The following is a 22454-nucleotide window of genomic DNA, read 5'->3' as shown; positions in this document are numbered from 1 at the left end:
CCAGATGCGAACGAGATCAAGCGGATCGAAGCAGAACGACCCGGGAAAGAAAGAAGAATTATCGATTCGGCGGAGTAGGGAAAGGAAAATCAAGGATTAACGGCTTGGCGAATCCCTCAGGATCTTTGATCCTGAGGGATCGTTGTCTTGCTTATTTTTGCTACCTAGATACCTCCGCCATTACTCTTATAAAAAGGGGCAGCAGTGTTAAGCTCAGGAGACCTTTTTTCATATATGTAAATTTAAGTCTCAGTTTGAACTTTGATCATCGAGTCTCGTTAAGACTTGTTTTGCTGTACTTTTGTTGATGCATTAATACCAAAGACTTGGTGCTTTATTTCATCTCTGCGTCTGGAGTAATCTAAGGTGGTGTATCCTTGGAAGCTAAGGGCCCGGCTCCGAAGGACACTTGCTTTTGTATCATTATAATTTGGTTTCTGTGTGGATTGTTTATATAGTTTGGTAATCTGACGTGTTTGTCATATGCTGTTCCATGCTCTGTTACGACTAATTCATTAATGGTTTCATTCGGGAAATTTATGTAAGTGACTCTGTATTGTGTGAATGAATCTTTTCAGAGTTGATTGTATGTTCGCTATTTAAGCCAACTGTTTCTGTTACAGAGCCTTCGTATTGAATATTGCTGTATTGGATTCATTTGAACTCTTATTTGTGGGAATCCGAAAGTAATATTATTCTATCTGGAAACATAGTCATATTCTCTTGAATCATTAGATTGCTATAGTAAGTGTGTTGTGTATATATGATAAATGTTGTTCCATAATTCATTTGTGAATATCGCCTCATAAAGTAAAGTTCATTGGAATTGCTTTTGAAGGTTGTTATTTGATTGCGGAATGGAAGTTTAGTTTAATAGAGTAAGTTCAGTTCCAACTCGCGAGATCTAGTTTACTGAGTTGCTGTTCCATTTATTGCCGTTCCATTTACTGCTGTTCCATTTCAGATTTGCTGTTCCACTTTCCGTTCGCTGTTCCATTTTACTTTCTGTTGTTCCATTTCCTTGCATTTACTGTTTTAGTGTGAGAGAAGGTCTAAAGTTGTAGTGAGTCAGCAAGTCGCTGCTTAGCTCCCAGATCTTTGGTCCATACTCTATTTTTCTTCCATCAGTTTCTAGAGGGATGGGTTATCGCTTCCGCACCCTTGACTGATAAATCGCCTGGTGTGATTCCTTTCTTTTAAAAGAAAATTAGTTATAGTTTAGCATCCATTTACTCTTGTATTTTCTAGACATTGTACTACGAAGCATTACTCTGACGAATAGCCTAGGATTGAGCTACTCTTTGCAATAACAAAGCGTTCCCAGATTGACTTATTAATGTAGCATAACTAGAGGTGAAAGAGACCCTTGTTACAGCTCTACAAAGGGTATCTAAGAGGTCTTCAGGGACTCCTCGGAGCAGGACCAACTTGAGGGATTCAGGGTCAAGTGTGCACCTGGCCCGTTTATAGCTAAGTTGGAACCTTTCCTCGTAATCCTCTAAGGACTCATCATTTCCCATGGTCATTCGAAGATTTCTCCCTTGGTTTCCTTGGACCTACAGTAGTCCCGGTACTTGGTGTTGAAAACTTGCTGCATCTGAGCCCAAGTGGTGATACTGTTCCCAGGTAAGCCCATGAACCAGCGTAATGCTGCATCCTTAAGGGTTGAGGGGAAGAGTTTCAGCTTCTATTCATCTTCAATATACTCATAGGTTCGACAAAGGACAACAAACTCAAACAGGAAGGTATCAGGATCTTCGGTAGTCAGTCCATGGAAGTGAGGTAAGGTGGAGGGGCTAATGTTCTTCATTTTCATGTCTCCATTGGTCTCTCGGATGGGGAAGGCACCTTCTATTCTCTCATCTTCTCCCCTATTGTCAGCCATAGCTTCAGATGGAATGGTCTCTAACTCTTCTTCTGCTATAGGATCTTCGTATATCTCAGGAGGTTCACCTATAGGTTCTTCTGGATCACTGTCACTGAAGAAGAGAGAAGGGTGACTCAGTGATGTAGTGGGGGTGTTGGGTAAGAATTTGCCTGTTTTATCGCGATTCCTACGAGGCATGAAATGGAAAGACTTTTGATTGCTTTTGTTTTTTTTCTCTGGTACCTGCAAAAACTGAAACAGATTGATCTACAACTAACTATCTTGCTGAAATGAAAATGCTGAACTGAAATGAAAGTAGGAAAGAACTAATCTACTTTGCTCAAATGAAATTGCAGGAATGGAAATGCTAGTCTACACTTGCAGAATTGAAATGCTAATCTACGCTTGCAAAAATGAAATTGCGGAATTGAAATTTTAATCTATGAAAGCAGGAAATGTCTATGCTACTTTTGCAGAATGGAAATGAAATAAACTACTTGGCAGAAGGCGAGAGTAGGAAAATAGAAGAAAGGCAACAATTACTAATACTCTGACGCTTCCCCGGCAACGGCGCCAAAAAGATGGTGGGCTCCAATATTGTAGCAATAATGCTACAACTCTTGGAGCTTCCTTCTCTAATTTTATCAACCGGTAGTTCGTAACAAACTTGGAAGCGACGGTGCTGTATGCACAAGTACTAGCTCTTGTCACAGCTGTCACTTGGTCAGCTGGCACAAGTCCGCTAGGGCTCAAGCCAACTTCTATGAGTTCTCAGAAGAAGCTTTTTAACCGATGAACGAAAGCTATCTCAAAGGAAATTAACCTATTGTAGGAAGGAACTGAAAGCCAACAAGAAATGAAAACCCTAGCAAACCCTAATTCTACCAGCTAGTCCTACTGATGCAAAGGTGGGAATGCAAACTACTGAAAGAGGTGCCATTATTTCTAGGAAGGTGAGATGCATGTGTCTAGACTACCTTGATCTAAAGAAAGCATATTTTTGTATTTTTGCTCAAGTTGTTGGAATTCTTATGTGTGTGCTTCTAACTGGGTCTTGACTGTGCAGGGATAGATCAAGGAGGGAAATGCTTGGAAAATGTCAGGAAGGCTCAGAGAGGGTCTAAGGGATCCCTAGCATCCTTTCAGAGAAGTTCATAAAGTTCAGATGCTTGGAAACCGTGTTTACAAGCTTCTACAGGAAGTCTACAAGGGTTCTACAGGATGTTCAGGATTTCTACAGGAAGTTCACTAATTCCTACAGGATGTTCTGCAATAGGATTTTTGGGTGATGGATGAGTGGAAGAGGCTATATGGATGGTCAAGAAGGTAGGAGGGGAGCTTGTGATGGCTTATGGACGGAGAGATGAGATGAAGAGGGGGTGTGCAAAGCTGGCTGGCCTAGAGGAGGTTAGAGGAAATGGAAGGCCGAAAAGGTAGAGTCACGTGGTGATAGAAGAGTTGGGAGGCAAGTGGTCTAACTGAGAGATGAGTGGATGGCCTAGGCACGGCTTAGAAGGATAGGGGAGTGAGGGAGTAGTACTGCACAGTGTAAATGAAACAAATCATCCGTGTCTTGCACAAAACCGAGATTTCATCAACCTATTTTAACTGTTTTTATAAAACCATAGAACAACAACGTGATTTTGTAAGGAAACTCTTGCATGGCATTGAAACAAAGATTCATTCCAGAAGATCTCAATGCACGGATGCTGCTATGAACGAGAACATTGCATCAAAGCTTGCATGAACGTATAAAACAATGTTTTTGGTGGGTGGCACGGTCTGCAGTTCCAGTCTCTAAACAGAGGTGGAAGTGAGCGTGCAGTCAACCCTTTTTGGAACTCTGATTAACTCCAATCTCCTTACGCTAATCTAAACTACTGAAAGCAACTTTGTTCATAAAACTAACCTACTTAATCACACCAAGAAGTTCAACTCAGCAAGCTATGTTTCCAAATGCATGTAAAGGAAAAGAAATACAATGCTGAAAGAAAAGTAACAATACAAAGAAAGGAGTCCTATTGCTCTCAGGTTGGGCCCAACCCCGAGAGCTATGGCTCCTCTAAGAACTCAGAACTGAACTCAAATCTGCCTGCTTTTCATTAAAAGATAATAGTCATAAGTCAAATAACATGCCAAAAATGGCTTACAAGGAGCAAAACAGAGCTATCAGCTCGTAATCTAGAGTATGAAACAAAGTTTCAAAAGTCGCCATCGAAGGCTATAGCCTCATCATTTATACATTACAAGGGCCAAGCTAGCCTCCTAAATTAGTGGGGTTTGGCTGTCCAAACTAAGAGTAATCTGTTGTTTCCCCACAATCCGTTTGGCTGCCTTCTAGCTCGGTGGTGGTGACTGTTGGAGCTCGAAGTTGGGGTGGAGATCACGAGGAAGGCCATTCAATGTTGTGGACAACCTTCCTAAAAAACCTCAATCCCATCGTGGTTGTCTCCTAGCCCTCATCTGCGTGGTTTTGCTCTATTAAATGTCAAAAAACCTGAAATAAACATGTGTTAGCCACCTACGAATAGTGACTTCCCTCATTCGTACAAATGACATAAATATACTAAAAAATGATGCATAAGTTATGAAAAATGAAGGGTTGAGCAAGGGTAGTTAGGCCAAATGAGCCCAAAATGTTACCAAATTTGGGGCTCATCACTTTATAAACACAACTTGATACAATACTTACAGTAACATACACATATATACATATGCACATTCTCTCTTACTAGAAAATAAAAGGATACGACGTTGCTTCCGCAACAAGGGAATCCAGAGGCTCATGCCTCCACCATTAAAGTAGTACTAGGGATTCACCTCCTTCTAAGGAAGTACAGAATCCATTTCCAAAATCAAGTCTGCATCCAATGTCCAGCGCTAATATCCTTGCACTACTTGTTCTCTTGATCAATAGTTACCGACTTATTATTCTTGGGCACACTTTTAATGTGCTTCTAATTACATTTGGAAATGGTAATGACCAAAACATATTTATTCCTCAGCCTTCCCTTCTTGGGAAATCAGGTCATGGCCTTCAGTGTAGTCACTCACCTTCCAAGCTCCCTGGCATCCCCTTCTCTGATACTCAGTCCATTGGGTGATCCATCATTTGGAAAGGTTTCCTTGCATTGGAAGGTCCAAAAACCAAGGCATATCCCTACCTCAAAACCATCATTGTTGGGTAGTGGAGGCCCCACGTAATGATTTTGGGGCTCAAAGCCCTCAATTTTGGGAAAAAAGTATGGTAAAGGCTCCACGAAATGTGCGGAGCGCGAATTGTAATGGGTCAAGTCAAAGGGTTGTCTGCTTGAAAATAATATAAGAAAATAGAATGTGGGTCGACCTACCCTCCACGGACCATGGAAATGTATAAATAGAGCAAGACTCTATGGTTAGAAGCCAGTTTTGGAGAAGATCTTGAATGTTATGGGTTTGTAAAGGAAATATTCTCTTTGTGTCTGTATCTCCAAGTGAAGGGTGTGGTAGATAGATAGAGGCTCTGCAACTATGTGCGTAGAGGCTTTGTAGAGGCCTCGTAGAGTCCGCAACTGTGTGCATGAACCTCTACAGCTGAGTGCAAAAGACGAATCTGGTTGTATTGACATAAGATAAATAAAGATAAGAAGTTTTGAATATTGTGTGCTTTATTGTGAATCTATTTGTTGCTTATGTTCTAAATTGATGCATTCTCTCTTTTTTGTTAATGATGATCACGCACCCTGGGTTTTATTATTAAATGTTTTCTTAAAGACAGTAAGCAAGTGCATCGGTATGGATCTACACGACAGCGGTACAGAGTGGCGCAAGGCTGTAGAACGGTCCACGACCTCTCCTGACCACATCAAGATATCCCAAGGTTGCGGAAACCTGGTTCCAGAACCCTCCCCTACTACCTCGGGTGAGACTTCAGTCTGTGCTCCGCGGACTGTTGCCGAAAGGGCCGGTAGTGCAGGATTTGTTTGGCTAATAACTCTTCCGAACCTGGGTTAGGCCCCAACAAGCCAACAAATGGTTCCGTTTCCGGGACCGGGATCTACCTGAGGGATGTCTGATGTCGGAACGCTGGAACCCTATGAAGAAAGAACTTGAAGATTGGTTGGATCAGAAGCTTCACGAGTTCATAGTACAAGAAAACAGAAATCCACGGATATCTGAGGATAGGTGGCTGGATTGCTACATATACACAGAAATCCACGAGATCTTCTACGCTTCCTTCTCAACAGACCTATACGAGTGGATCACAAGGCTAGCTGATAGTTAGGGGAGGTGCAGGCTGGATCAACCCATTGTGTGGACACTAGAGTTGGTGCGTAGGCTGGAAGCATCTGAAGATAAAATCGTACGGGTCGAATATCACTGGTTGGATCGAATAATCAGAGGGTTTGTCATTGATTTCACGATAGACACAACTGTGAGTTACAGCGAGGCAGAAAGGCACTTTCTCCAAGGACCGCAGGGTAAGTACATCAAATCATTGAATACTTGGATTAAAATGTTGTTATGTGAAAAACAGGTTATGTGCATCCATTGATGTCTCGTGTAATGCGGAGCAACAGAGGCTACCAAGGGACCGAAGGATTAGAGAAGAATCCTCTGATTTCTATTTCATGAGAGAGCGAGGAGGAGCTCGCAAGATTCTCTCCAAGAAGTGCAGTCCAACTAATAAAGCAGCACTTTTCACTGGTACCACCACCATCCACGCCATGCCCCACTTGACCTACATCGAACCCATCGTCGCCTACCCCACCTCCGCCACCACCAAGGGTTGAAATGGCGAGTGTGATCAAGTTGCCCGTATTTAGAGGTATGGGAAATGAGGAACCAGATTAGTTCTAGTTTGTGGTAAAGGCTATATGGGAAGCCCAAGGCGTAACGGATGATAACATCAAAAAGGCTACTCTAGTTAGCACGCTGCAGGACCGCGCGTTGACGTGGTATATAAAGTACTCAAGTGATCACCCAAATGTGGGAATAGCGATGATCCAGGATGCATTGAACAAAGAATTTAGTTGGCCAAAATCAGAAATGCAGTGGATCATAGGTTTCAAGGAGATCGTGATGCTACCTGGTGAAACCCTGTGGGATCTGGATCAGAGATTGAAAAGTACAATCCATGAGGCCAACATGACGCTGATAGATGTGCAACACCACACGTGGTTTGTGGTGTCTTTAACACCACATTTGAGGACGGCACTGTCACAGCCAAAGATCTCAACCCAAGCAGAAGCATTAGAGATAGTGATGAGACTGCACTAAACTCCAATATAGGATCTGAGGTTGGGAGTTCAGAAAATCCACGCACAACTACAAAACCTATGCATAGAGATGCAGAGTTTGAAGCAAGATAGGGTGCCCATATTGGAGGCCCGTGAAGAAGTATGGTGTATCAAGTGCAAAGGTAAAGGTCACGACAAGGACCACTACCCCGTATTTGCAAACTATGTGGCAGGGAGGACCAATACCATTGTGACCAAAGGCACAAGTAGGGCCAAGCTCGGCGCACACACTCTGGTGCGTGATCTCTCAGGTGGGAGGAACACACACTACGGACAACTGTCATCTATTGCAGAAACTTATACAGCCCCCCCAGCAACTGTTTTGTAAGTTTTGTAGATCAATGAACCATGACGAACAAAATTTCCGAAGTTATGAGTTGTTGATGGATCAGATACCTTCTTATGGGATGCAAACTGAGGCGCGAGCTCAAGATCCAGTTGTAGCAATAGTGCGTGGTGGATTCAATGAATGTGGGTGGGGAGAAGGAATGGGACCTGGACGAGGGCATGCACAATTGATTTGCTACAATTGTGGAGGACTTGGGCACTAGGCGTGTGATTACACGAACCCGACCAGAACATGTTGCCCGTACTGTTACCAATTTGATCATGAAGCAGTAGATTGCCCCACACTAATTGCACAGATGCGTGACAAAGGGGTGCTTCCAACTACTCCCACTCAGAACGTCCAAATGATGAAGGCTGAACCGCGCGAAGATGACCCTAACGTGAACATGATGCTCAGAAGCAGTACCACTACAGGAGCAAACAAGGGGAAGCAACCCGAGGAGGATACATGGGTTCGCAAGGCCCCTACAAAGCAACCAGAGTTTGATTTGGAACGTGCGAAGGAAACATTTATGGAGTTTAAGAAAAGCTTCGTGGAGGCTTCTACTTCAGGCAATAAGGATCAAGTTGAGCCAGAAATGGATCCTTCCATGTTAACCACCTTTTTAGAGACATGCATGAAGGTACTACGAGACAATAAAGTAGTTAAGGGGTTGCTGGAGTTGATAAATAGGTGCGCAAGGATGGGTGAACCGCGCATGGTCCAGAAACTAGGAAAGCATGCTTTGCACACTGGGCAGGAAATGTGGTTGACTGACCAAATTGGTGATTATGAGATGGATCAAGTCATTCTAGATTTGGGGTCAAATACAAATGTACTACCTAAGCAGACCTGGGAGTGTATGGGTAGGCCCGTGCTACAACAGTCTCCTATTCAATTACGGATGGTGAACCAATAGAAGATCTTGCCTGTGGGGAGACTACAAGGAGTCACAATAGAAATTGAGGGTGCGAGCACACAAGCAGATTTTTAAGTAATAGAAATTGTGGATGATAGTAACCTGTATCCTGCATTGTTAGGGATAGACTGGGCCACGGATATGAATGGAGTCATCAACCTCAAGCGACGAAAAATGATATTCGAGAAAAAGTTTCTCCATGTTGAGGTTTCGCTGGACCTAGCCAAAGGAGCGTGCTATATTGAGCCTGTGCGCGATGAGGACAGTGACGATGAACTGGATTCTATTTACCAGATCACAGCACAAGATCAGGATCAGGTGAATCCGACAGCGGACAGGAGAATATCATGGGAATGGGACAGTTCCTGCACGTCGAACTCAGATGAGGAGATTGAGTGATGGCAGAACCGATTACATGAGGTCACAACAATAAATTGTAATATGATGGTTAGATCGCTACGATATGTAATGATAGAAGCAAGGGAGCTGCCAACACGGTGGGCTCCAGTATTGTAGCAATACTGCTACAACTCCTGGAGCTTCCTATCTCTAATTTTATCAACCCGGTAGTTCGTACAAACTTGGAAGCGACGGTGCTGTATGCACAAGTACTAGCTCTTGTCGCAGCTGTCACTTGGTCAGCTGGCACAAGTCCGCTAGGGCTCAAGCCAACTTCTATATGCTCACAGAAGAAGCTTTATGAGTGATGGACGAAAGCTAACTCAAAGGAGACTAATCTATCTGCAGAAAGAAACTGAAAGCCAACAAAGCATGAAAACCCTAGTAAACCCTAATTTGACTAGCTAGGCCCTTACAATGCAAAACTGTGAATGAAACTACTACCAATAATGCCATTACTTGCAGTGAGCTGAAATACATGCATCTAAGCTACTTGCATCTGAAAAGACATGTTTTTGTATTTTTTCATTAAGTGGTTGGATTTATTGTGATGATGTTTTTGATTAGGGTTTGACTGTGCAGGAGCGGTTCGAATGGAAGGAAAGCATGGGCAAGGTCAGGGTGGCTAGGGGAGGTCCCAGAGGGTCTCTAGCATCAGTCCACAGAAGTCTACCACGTTCGGATGCTCAGCAACCGAGTTTGCAGGCTTCTACAGGAAGTCTGCAGGGGATCCTACAGGAAACTCAGGGATTCTACAGGAAGTTTGTGCAATTCTACAGGATGTTTGACCGTGGGAGTTTTGGGAGATGGTGGAGAGTTGGAGTGGTGTGGGAGGATAGGTGAGATGGAGATGGAACTGATGATGACTCAGGATTAGAGAAGTCAGATGGAGGAAGAGTGCATGCAGTGGGTTGATGGCTGGAAGGATGGGATCAACGAAAGGTTAAGTAAATGGAGCTATGAGAGTAATGGGAGAGCTTGGAAGGTAAACGAGCTAAGCAGAGGTCGGTTGAGTGGCTTCAGGTGTGGTTGAAAAGATGAGGGAGGTAATGGAACGGTGTGGAGCAGTGTAGATGAAACAAATTGTCTAAGAATGTCACCAAAAACGAGAACTCTTTAACCTATGTGTTACACTAAAAAATGTCACCATGACTATTTACAGTTAGTATGGCTCAATCAACAGTCATGCTACCCTCTTAGGCAAGTCTTATGCCTCTGCTATCCATCTCAAACTCAAAAAAGAGAGAAAGTCTTGTAAAAAATGTGTTTATCTCTGGGGACGCAGGTTCTCTCAAGCCTTACCTGCGGGGACGCTGACAATGTTCACAAAGACTGCGTCCTTGGACGCTCTGTATGTTAAGGGACAGGTGCGTCCTTCTGTAAAAGGCAAAATGTGCAAGTTTCATCTTAAAAAAGTTACTTGTGGTTACTTCTAGAACTTTCTAGAGGTCGGTTTGATGAAATGGATGCGCCTACAGTTGGTTCATGTATCCCTATTAAGGAGGAACTTATCCCATCAATAAGGGAGCTATCCCACCCAAAGAGGGGGATTATCCCATTGATGGTGGACCTGAATAACCTCTTTACAGCACTATAAATAAAGGCATTGAGCCAGAGGGAGAGGAGGTTGAAGCTATACATTTTCTTTGGGTAAATGCTGCAGGAATTAGGACTCCCATTTAGAACCTTGTGAGGAGAGATTGTCTTTGCTTGATTCTACTTGGAAGTGGGTGAGCTTTGTCAAAGTAGAGGAAAACCCTTGATGGACCCTGGGAGGAACTTGCACAACACCAAGGCCAGGTTGTAAGAGTTTCTTTGTTTCGTTATTAATACAAACTGGTTCATTTTTCTCAATAGCTTTTGTTAATGAGTTATTTCATGTGTTCCTTGGTCTGCATGTTGAATATATGTTTTATTATATGAGATGCAAGTGCTTGGTAATTGTTTGATTGTTTGTGGTTGCAGGAATTGATGTGAAGGAGGAGCTCATCCGGATCGGCAAGGACGGACTACAACAACAGCGTTTTGGAATAAGGTAAGCCTAAACACTTGTAGTTTTCATGTTTTAAAAGGTATATTTAGAGAAAGATCACTCCATTTTGTCTTGTTTGTCACTAGAGAGTCTAGACTCCTAGGGAGGTCAGTTGTGTCCGCACAAACGACTTTTTCCGCCACGACAAATTGGCGACTCCGCTGGGGAATCCATTAATGAGAAAATCTTTTCCTTTGTGTGAACTTTGCTCTGAGAAAATCATTTTTATTTTCTGGTTTTTGACTGTGAGAATTAGTATTTGGGTGGCTTAGCTTTAGATTTAGTTAGATTTGGTTTTTCTTAACTTTTCCAGAAGGATGCACCCTCTGAGTACTGCACAGTGCGTCTTTGGACGCGCTGTTTCCGTTTGCACAGAGCGGGCCCGCACTTGTTATAACGGGTTGCCTGCGTCTTCCTGTAAAATTTAGGAAAATTCCATTTTTTGCTTTAATTGCTTTTAGATTTTGATTTTTCTTAGTGTTTTCTGCCCAGATCCTTTAGTACCCTGTCAAAAATTTTCACCTGAACTTGTTTTGTGAGCTTTGAGTGTTTTAGTGGATTTCAACGAAGTTTAGGCCTAGGGTTTGATTTTTGGATAGGTCCTGTAGTGACTTTGACGGTAGAAAGTTGTCCAGCCTTAGATCTCTCTGGTTTGTTAGCCTTCTTAGAAGTCGGGCCTGTCGTAAAGTCTCCTTGTGTGAGCAGCTTACCATTTAAGTTGTTTTGGGTCAAATTTCGAATTACTTGTTTATAAAGTGTTGATTTCCATTTTACAAAAGAACAAAAAGATTAGAGTTTTGTTTTGGCTAGTTTTTGGTTCTGCAATAAGCTAGTCCTTGATTTGATTGTGATCAAGTAAAACACCTTAGAATAATCATTGTTGGTTTTGGCCTCGTTAAGATTGATTAGAGTAAATTTACCTTTTAGTTTGCTTATGAGTGAATTTTCGTAGAGTTTAATAGTTGTTAAGATTGATTTTTGTTACCTTAGATTTATTTGCTTTATTAAAAGGAAAATACAAAAACATCTTCTTTAAAAGTCTTGTTTCAAGTAGCTTTTTGTTTTTGAAAGAGAAAAAGAGTTTTTTTCGTGCATGTAAAGAGCGGTCATGTTTTTATGCTTGGAAAAGACAAACGAATTGTTTCTTTGATTGTCTTCAATTAAGAAGTTGCTTTTATAAAGATTGCATTCTCTCAACTTTTTAGTTAAGCAATTCATCGAAAAAGTAAAGTAGTGGGTAAATCATCCTAGGTGCATTTTGTAGTGGTTTCGAGTCGAGTCAACACACCACTGGTTTCACTTCCATCACCTTTTGACTTAAGGAACAACCTTAAAAGTAACGCTTAAATTAAAATCAATCTAGTAATTTTTATTTTTCTAGGGCTCTGAAACACCAACATAGCTTAGGCTAGGGTCTTGGAGTAGGTGAGTACTTAACTCTCCAAGACTACAAAACCAAACAGATAGTTTATCTTGAGTAGAATAAATCCAATTGTTTCAGTTGCACTCTGGGAAAGCTCCTCTTAAAGGAGAAGCACGAGCTCGTGTCCGAACCAGTGAGGGGATCATTCCCCCCTCGTTGGGAACGACGCCAGACAGTACGTATTACAAACGGTAAACCTCGGATGAACCATTGTCGAGGAGCCAGGGGTCACTTATCGGTAAACCTTGGATTACTGTCAAGGAGCCGGTAAGGGGATTGAGCTTGTTACTCTGCCCTTGCATGCTGTCGGAGTTTAGACTGTTCCCCCGGGTGTAATTGTTGTGATTGGTAACTTTAGTGACCATAATCTTTAGGGTTCTACCGAGGTGACGGTGGAGGGAAGGTCCCACTGTACCTGGAGCAGACGTCGGTTATACTCACTTGGATTTTCCGGGGGGTTCACTTCACTTCGAGACGGTTAAAGTGGAGGAACTTGTGCCGCTCTATTCATTAAGCAGGTTGCCGGGGTAACTGTTCCACCCGCCATTTCTGTACTGAATCCTGCGAGGTTGGGCCTAATCACCAACTAGCGCTTTTGGTCCGGAAGACTACTGTTTGTGTTTGGTTTGACGCTCTAGATTATTTAGGCGTGTGCTTCAAATTTGTTTGCTTCTTTAGAAGACTTTAGGTGGTTTGATTTGAAATTTTTACTTTGTTTTCGTGTGTTGTAGTTAAAAATCTTTAATTGTGGCGGAATTACCGAGACAGTCCCGCAGACTTCGGGGCAAGTCTCCTGAGATTGTTACCGGAATAGATTTGTTAAGAAAACTCCGTAAATCGCGGGGTGAATCTCCTGAAGACGTTCCGGGTCAGTACGAAGGGTTAAAGGTCCTTGTAACTCCTCCTAGTGACAGTAGAGTAGGTTCACCTGAAGAAGGAGAATCTTCCTTGGTAGTCCATCCAGATTACCAAAGTTTAGAAACAGGTTACAATCCCGAAACTGTTACAGTTTCCGAGCTTGCTGGTAGTTTTTCATCTGCCAGTGAAACAGGCGAAGAACCTGAAATTTCCGAACCTGTTACTCCAACTTCTAGTGTCCCTGATTCACCGAGAATAGAAAGAATTATCACCAAAAATCTTCCTTCTGGTTTGATTGCTATAGAAGAACTTGCTCCAGAAGAAGATATAGGTGTCTCTCACCTTGAAGGTCAACTTACTATTGATCTAAGGGAGCGTGAATCCATCTTTTACAGTCCTCCTAGAAGTACTTCTTGGTACCTTGCGTTAACCAATTTTTTAGACAACTCAGTAGGTTTTTCTACACCTCGTACTCCTTTTCCACCTGGAGGTATTTATACTCCTGTAAATATGTCTGGTCAGTCGTCCGTGTTTACTCAAAGTCCTGAATCTTTTTTACACGGCGGTCCTTCTGTTCCCACTGGGTATCAGTCACTTTCTGGTACCTTTGCGGGGGCATCTCCTCAACCCGTTGATCATGGGTTATTTGCTGGAAACAGTGGTAATATACCATTGGGTGTAGGAGACATTTACATGATGTCAGGTTCAGTTCCCGTTTCCCAACCTCAAGGTGGCCAATTACCGCCTGGGGGGCAACCGTAGTTAATGCCTGGGGGGCAACCTCAAGGTACACAAATCGTGTCTGGGGGGCAACCTCAAAGTCAGTATGTACCTATGGTGCCATACGTGCCTCAAGGTCAACCTCAGCCTCAATATGTACCCCAAGGTCAACCTCAGTATCAATATCAACCTCAAGGATGGCAACCCCAAGGATGGCAACCTCAAGGGTATCAACCCCAAGGTTATCAACCTCAAGGGTACCAACCTCAAGGTCAAGGTCAACCCCAGTATCAGTATTTACCTCAAGGTTATCAACCTCAAGGTCAATACTCAAGTCAAGGTTATCAACCGCCTCAAGGTCAGTCATATGTTCCAAGTATGGGAACTGCACCTTACAATTATCAATCCTACCCTCAATCTGGTTATGGATCTCAGTATCCTCAACCTGTTACGGGTCAATACCCTGGAATGTTAGTGTGGGATCCATCACAGGGTCAACAGGTGTTGCAGCCAAGTGTACAGATGGTTCCTCAAGCTGGACAACCCGTAGTTTCTGGTCCAACCCAGCAACCGCAACCTGTCCAGCCAAATGTTCAAACTTCTGTAGCTTCGGTAGTTACTCAGCCGTCAATTGCACCTAGTACTCCATCTCAAACGCTGCTGCAACTACCGCTACATCTACCATACTTACTTCTGGAGTATCGACGGCTCCAGTTTCTACTGTCCCTGTTACCACACCTCAGACATCTTTACCGTTGTCTGGATCTACGATTCAAACCACGGTCCAGATGCCTGTAGGTCAGCCTGGTATAAGTACGGTTGTCACTACTCAACCTCAATTTGTTCAACCTCCGTACCAGGGACAGTACCAACATGGGCAAGCTGTCCAACAACCGGTTTACCAGTATCAACCGTATCCTGGGTACACTTATCAACAACCTCAACAACCCCAGTACGGTCCGGTTAATCCTGGTTTTCCAGGAGGATATAATATCCCAAATGCGACTCCTGTTCCTAGTTATCCTGGATATCCTCCTCCTGGGGCTGGTATTGTGACCCAGAGTTTTAGAGATCCTAACCGGCAGTTACCGTTTATCACAACTTTGGATTTACCCGACTTGACGCGCCTAACGAACGATCCAATTCAATATCTTCAGTTCTGGCCGCCAATGCCAAATAAGTTGCCCAGCGATATACCCAATTCGAAGGTAAGTCTGGAGAGGATCCGTCCAATCATGTGATGACTTACCACCTCTGGTGTGCTTCGAATTCTATCTCAGATGATTCCATCCGCTTACGTCTTTTTCAACGTACACTCATTGGTCTCGCGGCCAAGTGGTACATTGAGTTGCCACGGGCCTCTTTTTACAACTTTAGCCAGTTAGCTACTTCGTTCCTAACTCACTTTCAGTTGCCGGTCAGATACGATAACGGCACGGAATTATTAACTTCGCTAAAACAATCGACGTCCACGTACATTTCTGATCACATCCATGAGTGGAGACGTCGTAGGAGGTTAGTGAAAGTTTTTATCCCGGACCAAATCTTAGCTGAATGGTTTGTTAAATCATTATTACCGAAGATTACTGAAGATGTAGCTAAGGCCGGAGTAGTTACTGAGGAGCAAGTCATTGCTCAAGCGCAATACCTTGACTTAGTTTACACTCAGTCGGGTACGTTACACGAGAAGATTCTGGATCTTCCAAAGTCGAATCAAATCGCTGCTGCTCCTTCGGGATCTCATGCCGCTGATGGTATGATTGGTATCGTGACTACGAAGAGCAAGAAGAAGTCTTCCAAGGCTTCAACTACTCCAATTATCACTTTGCCTGATTCTCCGACAGGAGAGTCTTCTCCTGAACTCACCGCCGATATTCACGCTGTAGAGTCATCTACGGCCAAATCAAAAAACGGTGGAAAGAAGAAAGGAAAGAAGAAGGCTAAAGCAGACAAGGCTCCAAAGGAGAAAACTGAAAAGTCGGAAACCAATGACGAAAAACGCAAACCTCGATATCCTTGTCTTATTTGTGAAGAGGATCATTTTACGAGAGATTGCCCTCATCGGGCCGAGGTTGTGAAAATAGTCAAAGGTTCTCCCACTCTTGCTGTGTTAAAGAATCCATTTCCAGAGCAGGAGAATAAGATGATAGGTTCTTCTTCGAATGCCAGTGAAGAACCCATTTTGATGATGTCTCATGTGAGGATTGCGACTCGATCGCAAGATTATGGTAGTAAGGCTCCTGTTGATGGTAAGGAAGCAGAATCTTCTCACTCTAACCCATCAACCTCAGCTCCTGGTTCCGATCCACTACAGATCGAAAAACCTAACCCAGACTTAGTGATTAAGCCGCCCGCCAAGGGTGTACTTCGAAGGTCTGCTTTCAATCCACATGCGAGAGCAGCCCAGAATTACAACATTGTTGAGGACTTAGCTATTTCACCTTCAGCAATGTCGGCACTCGAAGTGCTGCAATCATGCCCAGCACAACGGAAATTGCTTTTGTCGGCTATCGGAGCTGTCGATGTTCAGGACCCGAACCTAATGATCTTTGATCTAGAAAATAGTACGCCACGTCTCCCCCATCAAATGGCTTTCCAAATTCCAGTGATAGTCAAAAACAGGCCTATTCATCGGACTGTGATTGATGAGGGAGCTTCTACGTGTATTATGTCGATTCAATGTTGGAGATCGCTTGGTTCTCCTTCGTTGAACCAATCCCCCACCATCCTTAAGGCCTTTGATGGCCGTGGGTTCCGTCCGTTTGGTATTCTACAAGAATTGCCTATAGGGGTTGAAGGTAAAACCGTTAGTCTGGATGTGGAAGTGGTTGATGCCCCTCTAGACTACAACCTTCTTTTGGGTCGAAGTTGGTCATATGCTATGACAGCGGTCGTTTCATCGGTCTTCAGAGTAGTTAAGTTTCCACACAACGGTAAGATCGTGACTATTGATCAGCTGACATACTTTTCATTCGACCCAGCCTCTTCAGAGAGTATCCAGCATGTCGGTAAGACGACAATCCCTTATAGGGACGTTGGTGTAGGTTTAGTTAAGGATTCCGGTTTACTGGGAACTTTTCCTCTCCCTCCACTCAGCGCAGATCCTTCGTTTGCAACAATTCATATGATTACATCAGAAAACATTATTTATGATGATCCTTGGTTCGTCCCATCTGACTCTGAGATAGACTCACTCGGTAATGCTATGCCTTTGAGTCCGTATGAAATTGCTTATGAAGCTCTCATGTCTTTTACCGACTTTCATTCAACCGAAGTCGACCAAATGAATGTGGTCAGTGAAGAGTCACTTTTCACCTCACCCTTAGAATGGATAACGTTTCCCGAAGTCGTGTCATCTGACGAACAACTTCGCGAAATCCTAAGTGTAGACGATCTACCATGGGAGGATCTCCATCACAGATCTTCATTTTTACCTAAGGATGATGCATTTGAAAATGATTTTTCATCTATCTTTACCGCTGAATATGTCAAAGACGCTCAGGATCCAACGAAACATTCTGATTCAGAGTTGAATTTAGGGAATATTTCTCGTACTATTCCCATTGATATTTCAGTGAAGCCCGGAATCGAGGAAAACATTCATATAGGTGCCGCATGTACTGAAGAAGAAATCCAAACTTACAAGGCCCTATTCCAAGAATTCCGCGACGTGTTTGCCTGGTCTTACGAGGAAATGCCGGGAATTGATCCTGCCATTGTTGTTCATGAAATAAAGACCTACCCGGATGCTAAACCCGTCCGGCAACGGTTGCGTCAAATTCACCCTCGAAAAGCGGCTGCGATTAAAGCAGAAGTCGAAAAGCTGTTGAAAGCAGGTTTCATTTATCCGATCCCGTTAACGGATTGGGTATCGAATATTGTTCCGGTCAATAAGAAACAAGGAACAATAAGAATCTGTATCGACTATAGGGATATAAATCGAGCTTGTCCAAAAGACAACTATCCTACGCCTTATATCGATCAAATTATTGATGATTGTGCCGGAAGTGAAATGTTTTCCTTCATGGATGGCTTCTCGGGCTATAATCAAATCAATATTCTACCTGCCGACCAACCAAAAACGGCATTCATTTGTCCATGGGGGACATTTGCTTATTGCAAATTACCTTTTGGGCTTAAGAATGCCAGGGCTACTTTTCAACGGGCGATGTCTTATGCATTTCATGACATCAAGCACATTGTGCAACCCTATCTCGATGATTTGCCTGCTCATTCTTTACATCGAGCTGATCACCTTGTCCACCTACGAGCAATCTTTATGAGGTGTAGGCATTATCGAATTCGGTTGAATCCCCACAAGTGTGTTTTCTGTATAGAAACAGGTCGATTGCTGGGATTTGTTGTTTCAAAAGCCGGCATTCGCGTCGATCCCTCGAAAGTCGAGGCTATCATCAAATTGCCTCCTCCTTCGAGTTTGCGCCAACTCCAAAGTTTGCAAGGGAAAGCGAACTTTTTACGCCGATTCATCCCAAACTACGCCGAGGTCACTAAAGGTTTTACACGGTTGTTGAAACAGAATGCACAATTCTTTTGGGACGAGATTTCCCAACAATCTTTTGATGCACTTAAACACGCGTTGACCCATGCACCGTTATTGCATCCTCCCAACTACAACCAGGACTACTTCTTATACCTCGCAGCTTCGCATTCCACCATTGGAATGGTGTTAGTTCAAGAAGATGAATTCGGAGCGGAGCATGTGATATATTATCTTAGTAGGACCTTGAATCCCACTGAGCTAAAATATTCGCATGTGGAGAAATTGGCCCTGGCAGCCGTTCAAGCTGTCCAGCGTTTTCGTCACTACATTCTTCTCCGTAAAACTACAGTTATTTCGGATTGCAACCCTATGATTTATATTTTGACAAAACAATTGCTAGGGGGCAAGTACTCTAAATGGATCGTTATCCTGCAAGAGTTCGACTTGGAGTTCGAGAAGTCCAAGTCTAAGAAATCCTTAGTTTTTGCGGAATTGATGTGTGATTTCCCGAGTGCTGACACAGAGACTGTGGCAGAAGAGTCCATTGCGGACGAATCTTTGTTTCTTATCAGTACTGTAGATCCGTGGTACGGGGATATAATCATCTATCTCCAAACCCAAACCTTTCGGCCTGAAGCTTCCAAAGCAGAACGTCGAAAAATTCGGTTTCAATCCCAGCCATACAAAATTATTGGAGATACACTTTATCGCCGGGGGGCAGACTTAGTTTTTCGACGTTGTTTAACTCACGAAGAGGCTGAGAGGGTTTTGAATGATTGTCACTCTGGAGCATGTGGCGGTCATATGTCTGGGTATGCCACAGCTCAGAAGGTGTTGCGCGCTGGCTATTTCTGGCCGTCTATGTTTAAGGATTGTATCATTGCAGTCAGGAAGTGCCACAACTGTCAAGTGTTTGATCGCAAGATGCGCGCTCCACCTGCTCCTCTCCACCCTATAATTGCCGTTGGTCCATTCGCCAAATGGGGTATCGACTTTATTACTTGTAACCCTCACTCGGCCGGGGGGCATGCGTATATCATCCTTGCGGTTGATTATTTTACTAAGTGGGCCGAGGCGATGCCTACATTCGACGCAAGCGGCAAAACAGCTGCAGTTTTCGTATTCAATCATATCATAACTAGGTTTGGTGTCCCACAAGCAATCATTACTGACCATGGGAGCCATTTTCGAAACGTCATGATGACTGAGCTTACAAGCCAGCTTGGTTTGCGCCACGATAGCTCTACTCCTTATTATCCGCAAGCCAACGGTTTGGTTGAGTCTATCAACAAAGTTCTAGTTATCATGATCCGACGAACCATTGGTGTTCATCGGTCGAATTGGCACAACATGTTATTTTCAGCGCTATGGGCATACCGAACCTCAGTGAAAAATTCAACAGGGTTCACTCCTTTCCAGCTAGTTTATGGCTTGGAAGCTGTGTTACCCATTGAATGCGAAATCCCATCACTTCAAATGGCTGTCGAATTACTTCCAGCTACTTCCGAAGAGGAGAAACGTTTATTGTACTTGGCTAAATTAGATGAGACTCGACGTGACGCTACATTGGCAATCGAGACTCACGCGAAATGAATGAAAGCTCAGTATGATAGAAATGTAACCCCTCGAAGTTTTTCGGAAGGAGACCTAGTACTATTATATGATCAAGCTAACGATAAGCTAGGTGCCAGAAAATTCGTTCCCATGTGGCATGGGCCCTACATTGTAAAGCGAAAGCTAGCAAAAGGGGCTTATGAGCTAGTTGACTTTGATGGGGACTCTTTGGGTAAACCCAGAAATGGACTTTACCTAAAGAGGTATTATGCTTAAATGATGGGTATGGAGAAATTTTTAGATAGGTTAGATTTTCTTTCTAGCTAGCGAGTGTGTTAGTTTAGTCAGTGTGCTTAGCTTAGAGAGTGTGGTTTTTCGTCGTTATTCTGGCTTATCTTGGTTTTACTCTTGATATTGCAGATGTCGACGCCTCTCCAAACATACATTGGATTTGCTGATGGTGCTTGTCGTAGTACACGGAATATCTCTTCCGCAGCTTGGGTTATCTATTCGCCCTCTGACGAGTTAGTTTCTATGCATGGGGTAAGCCTCGGTCAAACAACGAACAACATTGCAGAATACAGTGCAGTGATTGAATTATTATCCGAATCTATTTCATTTGGAATTCGACGTTTGATAGTGAGGTTAGATTCTGAACTTGTTGTATTACAGCTTAATAGAGTTTATGCCATTAGAAATCCTGTGTTATTAAGGTTGTTTTTGAGAGTGCGTCTCTTGGAACGTGAATTTGATTACATTGAATATCAACATATTCCAAGGTCTTTGAATACATTAGCAGATGCAATTGCTTCTCGAATGTTGGACAGACATTTACGATAATCATGCAAGTAAATTTAAAAAACATTTCATCACATATGTTAAACAAGATAAGCCGGTAATAGTGATATATATAGATAGAAGTGTGTCAAAAAATATATACATCGTCTTCGATCATAGGTTGAAAACACCTTATGATCGGCAAAATGATAGTACAAAAAGTCAAAATGTCACATGTGACTACAAAAGTGACTAGTCAATCACTGGTGGTGCTCTCTGTATGACACCACTGCGCGGGCTACCTTACGCAAAAATCTCCTAAACGGTCCAGGGACCGCGACTACGAAGCGCTGAAGCCTGGTAGGAATGTCGTCCATAGTAGTCTCAGGTATATCTGCCGTGAGACGCTCTAGATCATGCTCCAACTCAGCTAGTACTTCTGCAGCCGCGTCCTGTGGGGCCGGTACCGGTGCAGCTGGATGTAGTCTATCAAAAGGCCGGAGGTTGGCTGGACGCTGTGGACCAACATCTGCATTTTGAAAGTTTTACTGTTAGTTTTGAGACGATATATATGAAAAATAAAAAAAAATACATAATTAGAAAACTTGTGAAAATAAAAGTACCTCTGTCATCCCATTGTTCTCCCGGTGGAAGAACCATGTCCGGATCACCTCTAAAATCCACTCCGGCATACGGAAAGTCCTGTATCGAAAAAACCTGGTCCTCTAACCAGTGAAAGTAACTATCTGAGAATCGAACCACTGTCGCACCCTCGTCAGGATGCCGGGCCATCACCGCAACCCATCGTATCAGCTTTGGCTCCCGAGGACCCAAGATATCAACAGTGAGTTGCTGAGGGATCAGCATTGGAACTCTCTCCAAGGCAAAGCTCACGACTAGAGGCCCATATCCAAAAGTCTTTAGTCGTCCGTTCTTTGCCTTGGTCAGTTGGCTCTTCATATGAGCCGACACAGCTTCACACCAGTTGAAAATGGTGCCTTGGTAACAGTCAATTGCCATCCGCATTTGGGATCCGGAAGCAATGTGTAAAGCGGCCGCGCCGCAAATTCTGGTAACCGTGAATGCTATGACTTTGAGTTCACGTAGAGTGATGTGTTTTATCTCTATGCCTTTCGAATGGTGAGCCCCAGGTGTGCACCACTCGTCGCGGAGACTATCAAGGGATTGGCCACCCGGCCTAGTCCCCGCAAGACTGAGTTGCTCGCCTCTGTTCGGCAAGCCAGTGAGAAAGTATACATCCGAGGGCTCTATCTCGAGCTGGTGCCCTCCTATGTAAAAGCATTGTTCTTGAACGTTCCATCGCTCAACCAGCCATTCCAAGAATCTTACCTGGCCCCTCATGCCCGGTATGGTCCAATATTTGTATAATCCGCATGCTCTTAGGGCATCCAGGGAAGGTTGATGATTTATTGCAGCTTCATCATCCTCTACATGCTCTCTTTCTCTCCAATCTAACATGGTTAATGCCCTGCACACTAGAAATAGTCATTAGAAATTGATTTGGGGATTTTTAGATAGTTTTTTGAGGGGTTGGGGTTTTGAAATGCGCGTTTCACGGAAGACGCACCCCGCCTTTACAGCACAGGGCGCCCGGACGCGGCTGGCCTGAAGGCGGACTGCGTCTTCCGACCGTTTTCCTGTATAGGAAAAAGTCGGGGGACGCGGGTCACCCGAAGGGCACCCGCGTCCGCCGAGAGGCGCATTCCAAAACCAAAACCCCCCCAAAAAATGAAACTAAGACCTAAAAATTAATTCTAAACGGATAGAAATGCAGAG

Source organism: Pinus tabuliformis, chromosome 8 (genome assembly GCF_031772625.1).
Source record: "Pinus tabuliformis cultivar Carrire ecotype Pingquan chromosome 8, CPIR1, whole genome shotgun sequence".
In the NCBI taxonomy this organism is placed as follows: Eukaryota; Viridiplantae; Streptophyta; class Pinopsida; order Pinales; family Pinaceae; genus Pinus; species Pinus tabuliformis.
Note: the sequence above shows the minus strand (reverse complement) of the source record.